General features: G+C 43.9%; 1 protein-coding gene across 14 annotated transcripts in view; it reads right to left on the bottom strand.

Annotated features, from left to right (window-relative positions):
• Positions 1 to 19,585, bottom strand: part of SCAF8 (SR-related CTD associated factor 8) — a 227,423-nt gene that overhangs the window by 39,620 nt on the left and 168,218 nt on the right. For 9 of the 14 annotated variants that reach the window (XR_001444409.3, XR_001444411.3, XR_013416256.1 and 6 more), the window contains one exon: positions 12,726 to 13,868. The exons of the other annotated variants lie outside the window; for them this stretch is intronic. The gene's annotated coding sequence lies outside the window, so the exon portion shown is untranslated. Of the gene's footprint in view, positions 1 to 12,725; positions 13,869 to 19,585 lie in introns of those variants that run through there. 14 annotated transcript variants of the gene reach the window in all.

Below are 19,585 nucleotides of genomic sequence, written 5' to 3'. Positions count from 1 at the left end.
CCTGCCATGGCCTCCCAAAATGCTGAGATTATAGGCATAAGCCACTGTGCCTGGCCCCATTTTATCCATTTCTTGGTCACTTTTCCTATTAGAATATACAAGACATGCATGTTGCTCATGCATTAAAACATATGTCCCATGAGTAACAGTCTGTGCTTGTTCATGAGCTATATTCCAGTGCCTCATCAATATTTGTTGAAGGTTGAATAAATGACCCACCTGGTACTCAGATTTTGTTCTGCCCCCTCTTCCCACTCCACCTCATCAACTCTTCAGCTCTCTTGCTTTTAGTGGAAACACTCCCACCAACGGCCTTCCTACCAGAGGAGAGATCAGACATCCTACAGAGACCTTTGGTCTGGTCCCCAGTTCCCCAACACCTCCCTGAGAACTGCAGCACCTGGAGCCCGAGGTGGAATTCCTGGGCTACCTTTTTGTCTACTCGATGCAGCCCAAGAATGAGAAAGGGCATCTGAGATTCCCTGGGTTTGACCATTTTTTATCAACAACTCATTCGTCATTTCCTCTTCCGGACTGCCCAGCTATCTGGCCTCTCAGAAGAGGAAGTTTTGGCTGGGAACTTCCTCCAGCATGTGAAGGCCTTCCCCCTTCACCCAGCTCCTGGCCTATTCTGGCTCTGAGCCTCGGGTGCTCACACCTCCAGCTGTTGACCTGTCCTTCCCTCAGGTTGTGCCTGGGTGATCCCAGGCTGGAAGGTCCGTAGGTGCACAGACATGGGGCTCAGCTCCAGTCCCCCCAGCTTCCACTAGCCGAGACACAGGACAAGTTACCTTCCCTTTCTAAATCCCACCAGCCTATGAGAGAGAACCCTCACAGACCTGTTTTAAGGAGTAAGTGAGGAAACATATCTAAAATGCTATTAATATCTAAAAGGAATAAGAGCTATTCTTTTGTGTGTTTGTGCCACTAGCTGAGTTTGTGTGAGGAGGGTGGGGTGAGACACAGTGCCTTCTCTCACAGAAAAAGCCCCAGTCCTGGTGCCCTCCATCCTGAGCCTACTTTTGTAGAAGGCTGGTCTCTGGTGAGGTCAGTTACCCCAAAGTGGCCCACATCCCCCACTCGCCAGTTACTTTCCCCATTCTCTTCCCTAGTGGGGAGGGGATGAGGAATTGTTTCAGGGACCAATCATCTGGCACTTAACCCAAGAACTTCCATTCTGTTTTTGTGGGCACATTTTAAAGATGAGTCAAGGCCATTTGCATTTTTATTAAGGTCTTCTGAGGGATCGGCCAGCTCCCTGAGCCAGGGACTCTGTGAATTTCATGAGTAAGTCATGCTTGCCATACCCAGACTGTTGATAAGGACAGAGAGGAGGGCTGGTCCTGGGTTTTGGGTGAGTGACGTTGTGAGCAGATGACTTCCATAAAAATAAAAATTGAATTGAATCCCATTAAATTAGCATGCATCTTTCTTCAGATCTGACGCGGTCACTGCACCATCTTTCCCACACAAGCATGTGGATTCTCTAAAGATGGTGGAAATCCCAAACCTAAAGTCGTCAGGAAGCAAGCGCGGGCAGCACAGCTGATGCGAAGGAGGAGCTGCGGACACAGCGGATCTGATTACTCCCAGGTGTGTGGCCCTGGGCCCTCTATTTCCCCTTCTCTCGTCCCACTTTCCACTTTCCAAATATTTCTCTGCACTAGAATGAGTAGATACAAGAGGAAAATGTGACATGTAAATCAGTAAAAAAAAAAAAAAAAGATATATATATAGACTCAAGGCAAGCTTTTCAGCATCCTCTAAGGATTCGAAATCCGTGTCCTCTCTGGGTCCCTAATATACAAGGAGGCTTTGTCCTGTGAAAGGAAAGGAAAAACCAGGGCTTCTTGAGGGTAAGAAGAGCTCCCTAGATGCAAACTACTGCCAGGTGCCTCCTGACAGCCATGCTGAGAAACGGAAGTCCATGCAGAAACAGCAAGAAAGTGCAGAACGCTGCCTTTGCGCCACGCTTCGTGCAAACTTGCCAATGGCTGCGTCTAAAATGGGCATTCTTTCCCTCACCATCAGTCCAAGACTTGTCACAGTCCTGGTAACGAATGCCTGAAATGGATCTGGCTTGAATGACACCTTTTCACTGGCATGATCCTGAGACAGTCAGGCAGTGGCTTACAGTCCCTCAGGTTCCCTGCAGGCTGTCCTCGAAAGGCACGCTGGGCCTCCTGTCTGGGAAATCAGGGTCCCCTCCCCACCGTGCTTCAAGCCAGAGGTCCTTGTAATGCTAGGAAGCTTCTGTCCCCTCAAGGCCAATCTCCTCTGGGGCTTTTAAAAATCATAACAAGGTACTTGGAGCTCCCACACCACTTTCCAGCTCAGCATCTGAAAGTTCCTTGAATGTGGTTCACGCCTGTAATTCCAGCACTTTGGGAGGCTGAGGCAGGAGGATGGCTTGGGCCCAATAGTTCAAGGCCAATCTGGGCGACAAAGGGAGACTCTGTCTCTACAAAAAGTAAAAAAATTAGCGGGCCATGGTGGTGCACACCTATAGTCCCTGTTGCTTGGGAGGCTGAGGTGGGAGGACTGCTCGAGGCCAGGAGGTCGAGGCTACAGTGAGCTGTGTTTGTGCCACTGCACTCCAGCCTGGGCAACAGAGTGAGACCCTGTCTCAAAAAAAAAAAGAAAAATTAAAAATTTTTTTTCAAAAATTCCTTGTAAGTGGAAATTATTAAAACCAAGCCTCAGTAACTTAATTAACCCTGGTTGTCATTTAGGAGGAGGCAGTTTGTCACTCGCCTCTGTGATTCTGCCACAAGGTGTATTTTGGTTAAACATAAGGCCCAGCTAATGATTTTGTATTTTTTGTAGAAATGAGGTCTCTCTTTTCACCCAAGTTGGTCTCAAACTCCCGGCTTCAAGCAATCCCCCTGACTCGGGAGACTGAGGCAAGAGGGTTGCTTGAGCCCAGGAGGTGAAGGCTACAGTAAGTTGTGATTGCACCACTGCACTCAGGTCCGTGCAACAGTGTGAGACCCTGTCTCAAATATAGACATATATTAGGGACCACTATATATGTGCCTATACCAGGCACATTTTACCTCTGAAATTCAAAACTACTATAATAAAAGGGCTGTTACTGATCCTTACTTTAAATTTTTTTTTACTTCATTTTTATTTTCTTGTTTTTCAACTTTTTAATTTGAGACAGGGTTTTACTCTGTCACCCAGGCTGGAGTGTAGTGGCACAATCATGGCTCACTACAGCCTCGACCTCCTAGGCTCAGTATCCCCCGACTTCAGCCTCCTAAGTAGCTAGAACTACAGGCGTCTACCACCACGCCTGACTAATTTTTGCATTTTTTATACTGACGGAGTTTTGACATATTGCCCAGGCTGGTTTTGAACTCCTGGGCTCAAGTGATCCGCTCACCTCGGCCTCCCAAAGTGCTAGGATTACAGGCATGAGCCACCGTGCCCGGCCCTTCCTTCTTTTTAATACGACTCTCATTATTGTAAAAATGGAATTTGAAACAATCATTAAAAAACATTAGGGAGGCCAGGCACAGTGGCTCACGCCTGTAATCCCAGCATTTTGGAAGGCCAAGGCAGGTGGATCACTTGAGGTCAGGAGTTTGAGACCAGCCTGGCCAACATGGTGAAACCCCATCTCTACTAAAAAAATTCAAATTCAAAATTAGCCAGGCGTTGTGGCCCCCACTGGTAGTCCCAGCTACTCAAGAGACTAAGGCACAAGAATCGCTTGAATCCAGGAAGCAGAGGTTGCAGTGAGCTGAGATCACGACACCACACTCTAGCCTGGGTGACAAGAGCGAAACTCTGTCTCAAAAAACAAACAAACAAACAAACAAACAAACAAACAAAAAAACTTTAAGGAAATATTAAATAAAAAGCAATTCATTTCCTGAGACTTTAATAAGACATTTTCCTCTATTGGAAAACTTTTTCTACTTTGTCTCTTACCCAGATGAATTTTAGTCAATAATTCACTTCTCCATCAAATGCTTCTCTATCCCTTACCACATGTAAAGAGCACTGCACGGAACACAAAGATCAAACTCATCTTTTGTCCCTACGAGTATCACAGTCGTGGACTCTCCAGTGGCCACAGATGGACTGCAGGAGGTGAGTGAGTTCTGAACAAAACCCAAGAGCTGGACACACCTTTGGGTCACACCCTCACTGCACTGTTCCCGCTGCCGCTGCACTGACTATTGACATTTACTGAAGATGCATTTTGTCACAGGCCATGAGCTGAGACTTCAAACGTATCCATCTGATATAATTATCCCAACAACGCTGTGAGTGAGGCATTATCATTCTCTTCATTTTAGAGATGTGTAAAGAATTAAAATAACATGCCAGCCGGGCACGGTGATTCACGCCTGTAATCTCACCATCTAGGGAGGCTGAGGCGGGCAGATCATCTGAACTCAGGACTTCGAGACCAGCCTGGGCAACATGGTGAGACCCCATCTCAACTAAAAATACAAAAATTAGCTGGGCATGGTGGTGGGTGCCTGTAGTCCCAGCTACTTGGGACTCTGAGGCACAGAATCATTTGAACCTGGGAGGCGGGGGTTGCAGTGAGCCGAGATGGTGCCACTGCACTCTGGCCTGGGCGACAGAGCCAGACTCCATCTGAAAAAAAATAAATAAATAAAATAACATGCCATGGTCACAGAGCTCGTGATGGGAGAGGTGGATGTGAGACACAGTTTCATGTGGTGACTCCAAAGCCAGTCCTGTTCCTGCTTACAGACACCCACATAGTACCAGCTCTCCCAGCAATGCATGGAACTCACAATAGTGCTGCTCCCACCAACTCAGCACAGCCTCCTTGCAAAGCTGAACTCTAAGTGGTCTTTAAAATGTTCCTGGGGCCAGGCGCGGTGGCTCACGCATGTAATTGCAGCACTTTGGGAGGTCGAGGGGGGGCGGATCACCTGAGGTCAGGAGTTCGAGACCAGCCTGACCAACGTGGTGAAACCCCATCTCTACTAAAAATACAAAAAAATTAGCCAGGCATGGTGGTGGGGGCGTGGTGGTAGGTGCCTGTAATTCCAACTACTCAGGAGGCTGAGGCAGGAGAATCGCTTGAACATGGGAGGCGGAGGTTGCAGTGAGCTGAGATCGTGCAATTGCACTCCAGCCTAGCCAACAAGAGTGAAACTCTGTCTCAAAAAACAAAAACAAAACCAAAACAAAACCCACAAATGTTCTTGGGCCAATGAGGAAGAAAACCAGTATACCATAAACCACTGAAACTGACCCAGTCGTGCCAAACAGCCGAATGAACTCATACGCCCTTTCATTTTTTCAGTGATCAACCATGGCTTCCTTCCTATATCCTTCTGAACTCTATGCAAACAGACCTCCCCAGTGAGGTCTTCCCTCACCATCACATATAAAATATTAGCCATGGCACCCCCACTGCTGTCCATTTCATCCTCCCTGCCCGGCTCTGTTCTTTATGGCACTCACGTTCAACCAAAATATTACATGAATGTCACTGTCCTTCTCTTCCCACAAGATAAAAACCCCTATGAAAGCAGAGGCTTTGTTTTGTACATTGCTGTATTTCTGGTGCTAGACAGTGTCTGGCACAAATTAGATGTGATCTATTAAAAAAAATGGATACATTTTAAATGAACACAATTAAAACACCACGGATCCCAAAAATGTTGTAGAGCTCAGGGTTTAATAGACTCCTGCGGATGGCTGTAAAGTTCCTTTATTCTGCCAAAACTTTACATACCTCTTGAGCCTACATGAAAATTACAGTAAAAAGAAACAGGACATACAAACTATCTTTGTTATTTTTTAGGCCTTTGCCTACTTTGCACTTATGGGTTTTTTTGTTGTTGTTGAAGTGGTTTTTTTGTTTGTTTTGTTTTGTTTTTTTGAGACAGAGTTTTGCTCTTGTTGCCCAGGCTGGAGTGCAACGATGCAATCTCCGCTCACCGCAACCTCCGCCTCTGGGATTCAAGCAATCCTCCTGCCTCAGCCTCCCGAGTAGCTGGGACTACAGGTATATGCCACCCACGCCCGGCTAATTTTGTATTTTCAGTAGAGACAGGGTTTCTCCATGTTGGTCAGGCTGGTCTCGAACTCCCAACCTCAGGTGATCTGCCTGCCTCGGCCTCCCAAAGTGCTGGGATTACAAGCATGAGCCAACGCACCCGGACTGCACTTGTGGTTTAAATTCCTTTATGTCTGTCCAGATTCCTGTTAGCCCCCAAAATCCTGACTGATGTTTCACTGTAGGTTAAAATAATGAGAATTTCCAAACAGCAACAGAAGTTCTACCTTCTTCCGAGTACCTTCAGGAGACACAATGTCCTTAGCTAAAGAAAAATGGAAACCTCATTTGGTAGCATGCCAGCACCGTCTGCTTGGGGCTGTGATTATCCAGTGAACTAGTTGAACCTGTGGCTTAAACAGTCCCTTGCCACAGTTAATCCTTAAGACTTGCTATAAAACTGGGGGAGTAGAGGTTGGGGAAAACTGTGGTCACCTGAGTTCTAGTCCTGTTTTGCTTCTAACTGCCCACGTGGCTTTAAACAGTTCCTTTGACTGTTTCCTTATTCATAAACTCGATTCTTTGGTATTGGAGGGCTAGCAAGCTCTTATTGAATCAGACAAGAAGCCATGGCCCTCATCAAAGAAAATGTTAAATATGTTGAAGGTGTTTCCTATAATCTCAGAGCGTTCACTGTTAAGAACTCCTGGGGCTCCGGTGATGATCTAAGTTTCTTTCAGCTCTGACATTCTCTCTTTCTATGATTCTAACACACCACCAATCTCCCCTTATTGTGCCACCATAAGAGACCACTCACCAAGAACAAAATGAGATAGACTTTCTATCTTTCCCCAAGTCTGAGTATAGGAGTCACATTCACCCCAGTGACGTGTGATCAGCCATATACCCACCAAACTCATGAAATCAATCAGTCCTTGCCAAAGAGTCCACTTCCCAATACCCCTCAGATTTATCTACCAGGCAGATCCTGTTCACAAAGCCCTGGGCAGACCCACCCCACCCTGGAAAAACAGATGAACACAATAGCCTTATCTCTGAGTATAAGGTGGTAACATTCTTTCCAACAAGCTAGAAATAGATGAACAATTCAATTGTCTCAGGGAAAGAAACCACATCCCATGTGACAGAGAGCCTGGCTGTCACCTACTTGTTTTCGTTTCCATTAAACTGACCTCACTTAATCATTCGCAGTGTTTCCTTGCCTTTATTTTACCTTAGGGATGCATGATGGCTATCATTTCCCGAGTGCCCAGCCTGTGCCAAACCCATTACATGTAGTATTACTAACCACCTCATGTAAACATGGTTTTCATTATGCAGATGGGAAAACTGCCGGCACAACTGTCTTTATCACACAGAGAAACCAAGGCTGGGCGGGGTTAGATGACTTGCTCCAAATCACACAACCCACAGGAGGCCCAGCACTTCGAAACCTTTCCTTTCTTCCCTGTAGCCCAGGGATTCCCAAACTTGTTTGCATATTAGAATCCACCAGGAGAGCCTCTAAAACTCCCAATGCCCAGGGCACACTCTAGCAGTCATAATCTTTGCGGAAGGGACATAGGATTCAGGATTGTTGAAGCTTCCCAGGTGATTCTAATATGCAGACACGTTTGGGACCAACCCTGGAAGCAATGGCAAGCATCTTCAGCAACACACATTTACCAAATAATCCAAGTGGAAACCAAGGGCAAGGAATAAAGAAGCAGCAAACTGAAGACTGAGCTAAGAGGAGCTGAGGAGACGCACCTGAGTGAAGGAATGTGCTTTCTTTACGGGTGATGGAAGGAATTTGGTAAGAGAAGAAACTTCCTTGATGTAAGCACAGACAAATCCAATGGGATGCCGGTGTTTAGTGACTGTTTAAGGGATGAGCTAAAATACACTAACTGCATCTGTTCTCTTAAGTGGGTTTCCTTTTTGCTCTGTCCTTGGGAGGAGAGTGACTGTCGTTAATGTCAATTTATGTTAGAAGCTGGTGCTTTATGAACTGAGCTCTGTGCCTGGTGCTGCTGTGGCCCCCAGTCCAGCATGGTGAACCCTATGGGCATTAACCCAGACCCGGAGCACCTCAAGGTCCTGGTGGCCTTTGCAACAGCAAAGACTGTTAGGATTATATCCAGTAGAGCATTTACGTTAGTGCATTTAAAAAATGTATTCAAATTCCTGAAAAACTGGAGATCCATTGGAAAAACCTTAAGCCCCAACTATGCTAGAAAATAGTCTGTTGCTGTAATATCTTGGGGATCCTCAGCTCAAAGGTTTTGATGGTCTGATTGAGCATACTGAGGAATTATTACGTTTACTTGGAATTAAGTAGGATTTTAGTTGAATGGAAGGAACGTTATTGCTTGTGTCTTGACTGAAGTCAAAGAAACAATGATTAGCAAATGATTTGGGGGTGGTCATGCTTGTACTTATTCAAGTTAATAATCTGCTTTAAACAACATGTATTCTCTACAGTCTTCACATCTGGACAGAGATGTCTGGATTTCCAAAGGAAACCTACATATCATAAATCTGACATTCCATTTAGTTAAATTCCTGTACTTAAATCTGATGTATCCTTCTGCCTGAGAAAAAGATAGCAGCTAATGCTGAATTAAATCCACAATTCTCCGATTATCTATTGGCTTTAGTTTCTCCTTTTGTATTTAATGATAACATCTTTCTAAGTCAGATACAACTAGACTGAAAACATTCAATCAACCCTACTTCTATGCAACTGTTCATTGTGACGGGGATCTGGGAAAACTAACATTGTTTCTGTGTACTGCTAAGATGGCCCCAGGAAAACCAAACCAAGTTCAGAAGAGAATAACTTTCTTTCTATCCCATTCTCTTGCCATAGTCTATCCTTATTCCATGAAATACACATTTTTTTTTTTAATAAGAGATCTCTTGAGAAACTCTGAATTCTTTTGGTTTGATATAAATAGTTTCTTGTGTTCTGTCTGTAATTTTCCAAACGTTGTAAAGCCAAAGTCCTTGTGTTTGAAAGTATTTTGAGTTCCCCCACCCCGTTTACAGATGAAACAGGTCACTTCTCATGTTGAATTCAACGGCAGCATTCATGGATGGTGGGACCTGTATCCTTGCTAGAGTTTCAGGGTTTAGAAAAGAGGCGTTCACTAGTATATGTCAATATAATCTCTTGGTTCTCCAATCCAAATAAAACTATAAATGTGTTACTGGCTAGGAAACAGCAAAAGACTAAACAGTAAGAACTATTTTCTTTTTTACGATAGTGGCAAGTTGAGCTAATAAAGAACAAGTCATTTTTAGGAAAACTACTGATTTGCATCTGCCTCTGTGAACTTCCTTTGCATTCATCTTGTGCTTAAGCTGCAGTACACACCTGTATTCCCATTGAACATGCACGTTCTACTGACGTGTTCAAGCATAATTTTAATGCACTGTTCCATCTCTGATCTCAAGCACCGCACTGTGTATTTAGTAAGCACTAGATACATACGTGTTGGATGAATGAAGGAATATTGGTATTTGGAGACAAATTTGCAAGATTCTAATAAAAAAAAACAAGCACAGGACCTGGAGTCAGTGTGAAGGAGGTGGGGCTTCGGTTGTGGCCACACCTGCCGTACATGAGGTGAGAACCTGGGAATCACTTTCTGGGGCACTGGAGCCCAGCTCGTGTTGCAGAACCCAGAGCTGGCCTCTTGGTCCCTGCGCTCTCCTGGCAGTCCCCAGCCAGGCCTCACCTTTGAGAGTTTTGCTTTTTTGTGGCCTAAGAGGATTCTAGTCACTCTGCTTATGGCCTCCAGTCCCATGCTATGTGTACTTGTGAGTGCACTCACATCACACAGGATAAAGAAAGCCCTTGGGCTGAGTGCGGTGGTTCATGTCTGTAATCCCAGCACTTTGGGAGGCCGAGGCGGGTGGACCACCTGTGGTCAGGAGTTCAAGACCAGCCTGGCCAACATGGTGAAACTCCATCTCTACTAAAAATACAAAAATTAGCCAGGCATGGTGGCAGGTGCCTGTAATCCCAGCTACTTGGGAGGCTGAGGCAGGAGAATTGCTTGAACCTGGGAGGTGGAGGTTGCAGTGAGCCGAGATCACGCCATTGCACTCCAGCCTGGGCCACAGAGTAAGACTCCATTTAAAGGAAAAAAAAAAAAAAAAAAAAAAGAAAACCTTCTAGCGCATGGACATTTCTGCACTCACATTACACAGGGGAAAGAAAGCCCGCAATTGCACGGACATTTCTGGCAAAAGTTACTTCCTTTTCCTCGTTAGCTTTTTCCTTTTCTGTTGTAATGAAAGGGTGGGAATGATGCTGTAAGAAGCAGGGAGGTCCCCCTTGCATTTCTGACTGCTGTGGCTCTTGGCCTGTGTGACACCGTGTGTGGGAACTTCTAAATATCAGTGCAACTCTCCACACAAGGTCCCTTGAGATACAAGATAACATTTGCCACAGTCTTCATAAAGCTTTGCAAAACATCTTTGCAATAACAATTGCTTCCACTCAGTAATATTCTTCCCATCCCACGATCAAGCGGACAAAATTAACAAGAGGCATATTCAGGCTTTTTCCCAGTTGTGCAAGCTGAGAGTCACGGCCATCTGAAAGCCACATTTATTTCTAGCACTATGGATCCTTTAGTGGATTTTAAAATTTGCATTAATTTTATGAATGATATCTTTTTAGAAAATATATCTGAATACAGTACTTGAACTTGTAGTTTTAAAAGTTTGGACTAAAAATGCAAGTATATTTTTTCTAGTTTACAATCTTCTTTCCTAAGTCATCTACAATAATAGGCAATTGATTTATATCTTATAGGATTGAGAAATGATTTAGTTTTGAAATAATGTAAGAATGGATGAAAATGAGCATCATTTTATTTCCTTATAGCTCACAGATAGAATATATTTCTATGATATTAAAAAAAGTTTTTGAAAGAGATGTGTGCCTCAGAAGAAATAAAAGGAGTAAATATAATATTTTTCACAGATACTAAAAGGTACAGAAAACATCTATCAGTAACTATGAGCCAGTCTATACACTGTGCCAGTCTACCCACTGCGCCAAGCTGCCTCTCTCTGTAACCTTTAAAGAGTCCTCCAAAGGAAAGCCCAGTTATAAAAATGATTGGATTTGATGCCACCACCATAGTCTGGAATGTTCTTCAATTTTCATACATAGATGCAGAAATAGTGGATTTGGGGAAATCATTAATAATGAATGAAATGAGGCATTCTTCTAAAGCATCAAATTTCATGACTTTCTTAACTGCTTATACTTTAAAATCATTTAAAACACAAATTACTCTGGATAAAAGTAATCATCTATGTGTAATTCCTTTGCGGAGGCCATTCTGAAATAGTTTCCCCCCCCCATGAGGAATTTATTAACCACAAAGAAATTGCCTAAGACCACCCATCTCATTTGAATGAGATCTCTGTATTGGAATTCAAGTGAGAGGCCAGCATTTACTCACAAAGCCAAACAACCCCCATGGGGGATTCTTTCTAATTGTGCAAATACCAAATAGCTTCAGTTTGTCAAAGTCACTTAATACTGTTTTAAAAACCAGCTCGAAATGCTTCGAGTCCCTGGAGGACGGTGACTTTTGAAAGCTTTCCTTTGCCATGGACTGAAGCAGGGATGGAGTGGGGACTGTTCAATATTCATGCCGATTCACACAGAGAGCCTGTCCAGATGCTCAGGTCGAGGGGAGCAGGAGCTTCTGAAAAGGGAATTCATCCAGGGAACAAAAGCATCAACCTCTGCCCGTATTATGCTGCCTTGGGATTTTAAAAAGATTACTCTTCCAACAGATGGGCCTTCGTGTGCACCTGGTCATTGGAAAAGCACCTCCAGCTAAGTGCTGACTGCATATGCACCCAGTGATGAAGGAATGATCCTCTTTTAACTTCATTTGCTATTCTATTTCTCCTCTCACCCTATCCACCGAAAAGAACCTCAGAAACTTCTATTTTTTTCCCCATTTAATTTCCCAAATCATTTGCTCATATGTGCACAAGAATGGTGAAGTTAGTCACAAATCCATACTGTTCCTTTGTGGGAGGTGGGGGCTTGACGGGGTGGGAAGTGGGAGCTAGACGGATGTTTGCCAATTGCAGGTTTAGTTACAAAAGAATAGAAGGAAAGGGATCTTTTCTCATTGCCATATCAAATTTGGTACAGGTGCCAAGCAAGATCTAAGTTTCTACATAGGCTCACATGTCTGTGTTTCTTTGGAGCTGTTTTATTTCTTACTGCAGTATGATGGAATACATAAAACAATATTCCAACACTACCAGGCAGAGAATCAAACAAATAAAGATCCTATTGAAAAGCCTATAATTGCCACTATATTACCTATAGCCTTCTCTAGTTTTCTACTTACTACTTGTAATAGAAAATACAATTATAATCAATTTAATAGAAAATCTGCTGTAAGGAGAAACTCAAGAAAGCTTAGATATAATCCTCAGGAATTAATTTTAATCCGTGTTATAGAATGCATATTCAAAAAGGCCTTGGCATTCAAAAATCTCTTGGCCTTTCAATAAATAAAAAGAGTGGTTGTTCAAATATAGAAAACAACAGTGAAAGGCTTCAACTATGAATGTATCTCTACATCTCTATACACACAGACTGCTCAGTTACTAGGCACAGACAGACCACAAAAGATGCACTAAGCTACACAGCAAAATAAATGACTAACAACCAAAATTAGTTTCAATTTTTATTATGAATGTCCAAAGTGACAGCATACTGTGAAAATGCTAGGTTCTCATTGATTAAATTTCAAGAGATCACAGACTACAGCATTCCAAGCACTTTAATTTTTGACAGAGCCAAAAACAAAGAAAAGAATGATAAAAATGTTCTTTTGGGTGTAAACAGTATTCATATTTGAGTTTTTGTATTTTTTTCTTCCCTGCAGGTATTGTGAACACTGATAATTTCCAAAACACAAATCCTGGTCTGGATACTTGCAGCAAACTTTTATAATCTCTGCCCGAAGAAGCAGCTAATAAGAAATGTACTTATAAAGTATGTTTATGATACCATGTGATATGTTTGTTCCTCCTCATTTCCTTATCTATCCCGCAAGGCTTCTTGTCTACCACCCGGGTACCTGCTGTTGGTAATTACAGGACAGGGAGGCTGAAGTCAAACACTCGGAAGACTGTACTGAATCCTGGATTTTCTGAAAGCTGCATTTACTTTTTTTTTTTTAATGAAAGCTTAAGATTTTCAGTGTTTGAGAAAGTTCAAGGAGATACCTAATGATAACGGATTAAAGCCACCAATCAAGAACTACACAGTCTACACAGATTGTGTTCAAGAAAAAAAGCCTTGGTTTACTAAAGCTATGGTTCTAGTAATCTGTAGGTCCAACACAATATGACGTTTTTTTCTCCCCCCCGAAGGGTTTCCTTGCCATCTGTCCTTCCCGTCACTGGTACTGGATGATGCTACAGATGGAGTCTGTTGCCACTGATATTGCAATGAAATCTGGTCCTGTGGAAGTGGGTATCTCTTACAAATGCAATACTGTTCATCTGAGTGGATCCCCAAAAAGAACAATTATGAACTAGAAACTCATAGAGTTTGTGTTTAAAATTTATAAAATTAAACCTGCTCCAACAGGTAATACAGGGAGGCATGCTTGCAACCTCTGGATTCAATCAGAAACAATGCCTGAGAGCACAGAGCCTTCTCAATAGGTAACGGTGGGTTCCTTTTAACGCTTCCTTAAACAAGATCCGATGTGATGCACATTAGAACTTTGAAGCACGTCTGTCTCATTTATTTCTACAAGGCCTGGGACACAGGAAGCTGCCAGGACTTCATTCATCATCATCTTGCCTGTTGACAAAAGGAACAATAACTGGTCATCACTGGTCCATGGAATAACTTTTCCTAGTTTTTTCCAAGATCATTCCTAAAGAAAAGATGGTGTCAATACAACAGCAAATGTTTCAATGTTTGATGAATTTCTGTGCTCTAAAATGCCATGCCTTCTTCCAACAGAGCAGGAAGAACCACGTCATGCAGTGTTCATTGCTCTCCAAATGCCGGAATGGTTCAGGAGACAGCCCTGTCCTGGAAGTCAGCTGACCCAGGCTCCACACATGAATCTGCCAATAACTAACACAGTCACCTAAACTTGTTGGGCCTTGGTTCCTTCCCATGTAGACTAAAAGGCTTCAGTGGAGCATGTCTAAAAAGAAGGCCATCCAGTGCTACCTTTTAATAGGATCGTGTGGTCCTGCCTTCTTAGCTCCTTACAGAGCATCACCAGGTACGACCATCTCAAGCTGCGGCTTACAAAATACCTACACCTGGCTGCCCGTGGTCCTTGTTCAGCTTGGAGCTGAAAACCAAGTGAATTTCCAGAGAAATTTCAAAATATCTATTAGCATCTTGAAGTCCATTAAAATCTTAAATGTGTGATGGCTACAAAATTCTGAAAATACACATCTCCATGTTTTCACATCTTTTGCCATCTTAAGGTCAAAGAAGTGTCTTTTTTTGGTCCCTGCTGGCTTTCTTAAATTAAGAAATAATCATATAAAAAGTTGAAAAATACATTCATAAGCATAACGACATGGAAGCGTTCTGTAGGAGCCTACTATCTTGTTATATAATTCAACTAGTTGGACTCGTTAAAGTAGCTACGCCAAGTAACTTTACCAAGACACATGTCTGGTAGCAGAGGTGGGACCTAAACATAGTTAAGTCTCACCCTAAAATGAATGCTTTTTTTTTTTGAGATGGAGCCTTGCTCTGTCACCCAGGCTGGAGTGCAGGGGCACAATCTCGGCTCACTGCAACCTCCGCCTTCTGGGTTGAAGCGATTCTCTTGCCTCAGCCCCGTGAGTAGCCGGGACTACAGGCACGCGCCACCATGCCCATCTAATTGTTTTGTATTTTTAATAGAAACGGGGTTTCACCATTTTGGCCAGGCTGATCTCGAACTCCTGACCTCAGGTGATCCACCCACCTTGGCCTTCCAAACTTCTGGGATTACAGATGTAAGCCATTGCACCCAGCATCATATATTTTAAGGCATCCTGTTGTCATGTGTGACAAGAGAGGTGGCTGAAATATTTTTCATCTTTCTACCGTGCTTTTGGCATAGAGGGAAATGTGTGAACGATCCACACAAAACTGGTGCCAAAATATCATCTATTACTTTGGATTATTCTAAGTGTTTTGTGAATGAGTTTATTCTTCAAACTTAAAAGCTGACTTAAACAAGCTGACTTAAAAGCTACCTAGGAAAGAAAAAGGCAATGAAGATAAACTCAGTCATTTGACTGTCAATAGCAACAAGACTAAAGTTACAGAGTCATTTTCTTAAATCTGGATAAGATTTGCCAGGTTGTAACCAGATCGGGCAGTTGTCCACAGCAAATTGGTATTCATGTGGTAAAGGCACAGAGATCACAATGGTGAACAAAAAGAAAATGATACAAATTCACTCAAATTATGGACCTGTAAAATGATCTGTAAACACAGGCACATATACTAACACAGACTAAATGTGTGTTTCTTTGTTGCCAAGTAAGAGAAATAAATGTTTCTGTTTCAACAAATGAACTTAAAATGTAAGTAAAATTTATTATGGGATTCTGGCAAGTATTTTTATGACCATGGCTTTCTGGGATGATTTTATTGCTGTTGTTGTTGTTTTTGAGACAGGATCTCACTCTGACGCCCAGGCTGGAGTGCAGTGGTGCGATCTCGGCTCACTGCAACTTCTGTCCCCTGGGTTCAAGTGATTTTTCTGCCTCAGCCTCCTGAGTAGCTGGGATTATAGGCACGCACCACCATGCCTGGCTATTTTTTGTATTTTTAGTAGAGACGGGGTTTCACCATGTTGGCCAGGCTAGTCTTGAACTCCTGACCTCAAGTGATCTGCCTGTCTCGGCCACCCAAAGTGCTGGGATTACAGGTGTGAGCCACCATGCCGGGCCTCTAGGATGATTTAGTATATATCATAAGTGCCTGATGGCATTGCTACAAGTACACGTGAAATGATTCCTCGCTGAAGATGGTGGGTATTGAAAAGTAGAAATGCAAGCAACAGTACAGAGGCATGGAAATGATGGCTTGACAGTGTCTCTTGGAGAGTGCTTTAGTTTGCAAAGGCTTCTCATGTTTGTGCTCTGGTCCTTACAACAAGGGAGCCAGCTTCCGCGTGGGGAGGCAGCTGAGATGAGTGAGCTCAGGCGACCTGCCCAAGGCCAGTGCTCACTGTTTGTTTTTTTTAAAAAACAAAACATAACAAAACAGAACACACACACTGTCTCTTGCTCCCAACACTGAATACTGATGAATTTATTATTTCCTATGTTCTTCATCTCTTCTGCATAGTGTTATTACTACTATCGGCACTCATATATTAAGGGCTTTATAAAGAATTCTTGCAAAATGGATATAACAAAACATGACGACTGGATCTTGCGTGATATGTGATCAATGTCTCTGCATAATCAGGACTTGCAAAATAGATATAACTCTCTCCACAAAGAAAGAAACTGAGGGTCAGAGATGTGCTTTGCCCAGTGTCTCATGGCAAATAGCAGAGCTAGAATTCTGAGCCTATTAGCTTTCGATCCCCAGTTCCTGCTTTCTCCATTGTGCATGGTGTTTTGGCGTATGCTGAGCCACTAAGCAGACACCCACTATATATGCTATGCAGCTCCATTTTGAGGGGTCAAACCCAGCATGAGCTGCTGCATTCAAAGCCTACTCAAGTGGCTCATGCCTATAATCCCAGCACTTTGGGAAGCCGAAACAGAAGGACTGCTTGAGGCCAGGAGTTCAAGACCAACCTGGCAACACAGAGGGAGCCTATCTCTACAAATAAATAAATAAATAAAGCCTAGTCTCTCACACACACTCACTCAGCTACTCCAGAGATCTGTGAAGTATCTGGATCAGAGATCCATGCTGAGGGGACATGACAAACAGGTGGGCTTACTTCAAACTCCATACACAGCTATAGTTCTTGTGAAGAAGTGCATTCTCACAGAGTCAGGGATCACCTTTTGTAAGCAGTTATCAGTGTGCACTGAGCTCCCATAATACTAGCTCTAATTTCATAGTAAATAAACAGTAGGAGGTCCAAATCCCTACTTTTCAAAGGGAATATGGTGCAAAGGATAAAACGTCTTTGAAATAAATTTGAGAAGTGGTAGTGTCGAGGTAGAATACCTGAAGGAAAATGAAAAATTTTAGAACCAGTTTTCTGCAGCACAAATTGCCATAAACGATGGATTTGCTATAACTGTCCTTGGTTTCTAAATGCATAGTACTGTGATTCTTTCATAAAATGGATGACAATGAAGGCAAATGGAAATGAAGGTGCTGCTCAAACAGATGTCACTGGCTGGGAGTCCACTGGTGTCAGGTAACTTACATCGCTTGTTTAATCCAGCCAAACAGACCTGAAAAGTATTAGGTTGGTGCAAATGTAATTGCGGTTTTTGCCATTTAAAGTAATGGCGGCTGGGCACTGTGGCTTACGCCTGTAATCTCAGCACTTTGGGAGGCTGAAGTGGACAGATCATGAAGTCAGGAGTTTGAGACCAGCCTGGCCAACATGGTGAAACCCCGCCTCTACTAAAAATACAAAAATTAGCCGGGCGTGGTGGTGCATGCCTGTAATCCCAGCTACTCGGGAGGCTGAGGCAGAAGAATCGCTTGAACCCAGGAGGCAGAGGTTGCAGTGAGCCAAAATGGCGCCACTGCGCTCCAGCCTGGGTGATAGAGCAAGACTCTGTCTCAAAAAAAAAAAAGGCGGGGGAGTAATGGCAAAACCGTGATTACTTTTGCACCAACCTAGATGTATTCATTAAACTTACACTGCAAATGAAAAACCTGAGGTTCAAAGGGGTCAAATAACTTAGCCAAGATGACACACCTAGAAAGTGGCAGAGACTGGATTTCAAGCTAAGTACGCCTGACCCCAAAATTATATGCCTTTTCTTTCAAAGGCTGCTTCCCCTACATAGCTCAACAACCAGACATCTGGGCAGTCACCCTACACTGCAGCCCATGAGACTGTTTTTTTCTGAGATGGAGTCTCACTCTGTCACCCAGGGAGGAAACCTCCACCTCCTGGGTTCAAGTGATTCTTGTGCCTCATCCTCCCAAGTAGCTGGGATTACAGATGTGCACCACCACGCCCGGCTTTTTTGTATTTTTAGAAGAGATGAGGTTTCAGCATGTTGGCCAGGCTGGTCTTGAACTCCTGACCTCAGGTGATCCACCTGCCTCAGCCCCCCAGAGTGCTGGGATTACAGGCGTGAGCCACATGCCCAGTTGAGACTGTCTTGATGAGGGCCCAGCAGTGCTCAGAATTGCAGGGAGGCCCAACTGCTCCAAAACAGTGACAGCCCCTCTCACCTACAGAAATCCAACTAAGGGACAGTGGCCAGGCTTCCAGGTCAAGTTCATGAGGTCACAGAAGAGGGACAGAGGGAAAGGACCTGGCAGAGTGGCTCCTCAGAGAAACAACCACAAGGGGCCAACTGCATGAAGAGACATTGAGTTACCTTCAGTTTTTATTTTTTAGAGTCAGGGTCTTGCTCTGTCACTCAGGAAGCAGCGGAGTGGTGCAATCACAGCTCACTGCACCCTGGAACTCCTGGGCTCAAGTGATCCTCCCACCTCAGTCTCTGGAGTAGCTGGGGCTATTATAGTGTACCACCACACACAGCTAATTTTTTTTTTGAGACAGAGTCTCTGTCACCCAGGCTGGAGTGCAGTGGCACAATCTCGGCTCACTACAACCTCTGCCTCCCAGGTTCAAGCGATTCTCCTGCCTCAGCCTCCCAAGTAGCTGCAATTACAAGTGCGTGCCACCATGCCTGGGTAATTTTTGTATTGTTAGTAGAGACGGGGTTTCACCATGTTGGCCAGGCAGGTGTGGAACTCCTGACCTCAGGTGATCCGCTGGCCTCGGCCTCCCAAAGTGCTGGGATTACAGGTGTGAGCCACTGAGCCCAGCCAACTTCAGTTACAATGTAGAGGCTCCTGTGATCTAGTTATCATCTGCCCCTCTTATCTGATTTCCAAATGACCTATTAGCAGGCTGTAAACTGCGTACAGCCTGAAGAATCATCTATAAATTACAGCTGAGAAAGAGAAGGCTAGGAGGACAATATGGAGATACCATCTATAGAGAGGCTCTGATCTTTTTAAAATTAATCTTCATTTTCCCCCAGTGAAGCTCTTATGAGAGCTACCAGTAATCAGCAAAGCTGGCAACTGGCATCCTGACGTCCTCCTCTTCCTTTGTGCTCCACAAAAAATGAAGGCATGTCATTAAGCCAGGAGACAGAATTTCTCCCAGCACTAATGACACTGGATTAATAACCAGTGGGCTAAAAACAAGATGGAGCAGTACCAAGGAAACTCGGTTTGAATGAGGGCCTCTCCCAACCACGTTCAGCTCCAAGCCTCAGCCAGCCTGCCCTGCCATGTGGAAGGGAGGGTGCCAGAGTTGCTCATGGATGCCAGAACCCAAGCTGCCTCATCCAGCTGATCCGTTTGGTCAGCCCATATGGGAG

This window comes from Macaca mulatta, chromosome 4 (assembly GCF_049350105.2).
Source record: "Macaca mulatta isolate MMU2019108-1 chromosome 4, T2T-MMU8v2.0, whole genome shotgun sequence".
NCBI lineage: Eukaryota > Metazoa > Chordata > Mammalia > Primates > Cercopithecidae > Macaca > Macaca mulatta.
Note: the sequence above shows the minus strand (reverse complement) of the source record. Positions and strands in the feature narration are given on the sequence as shown.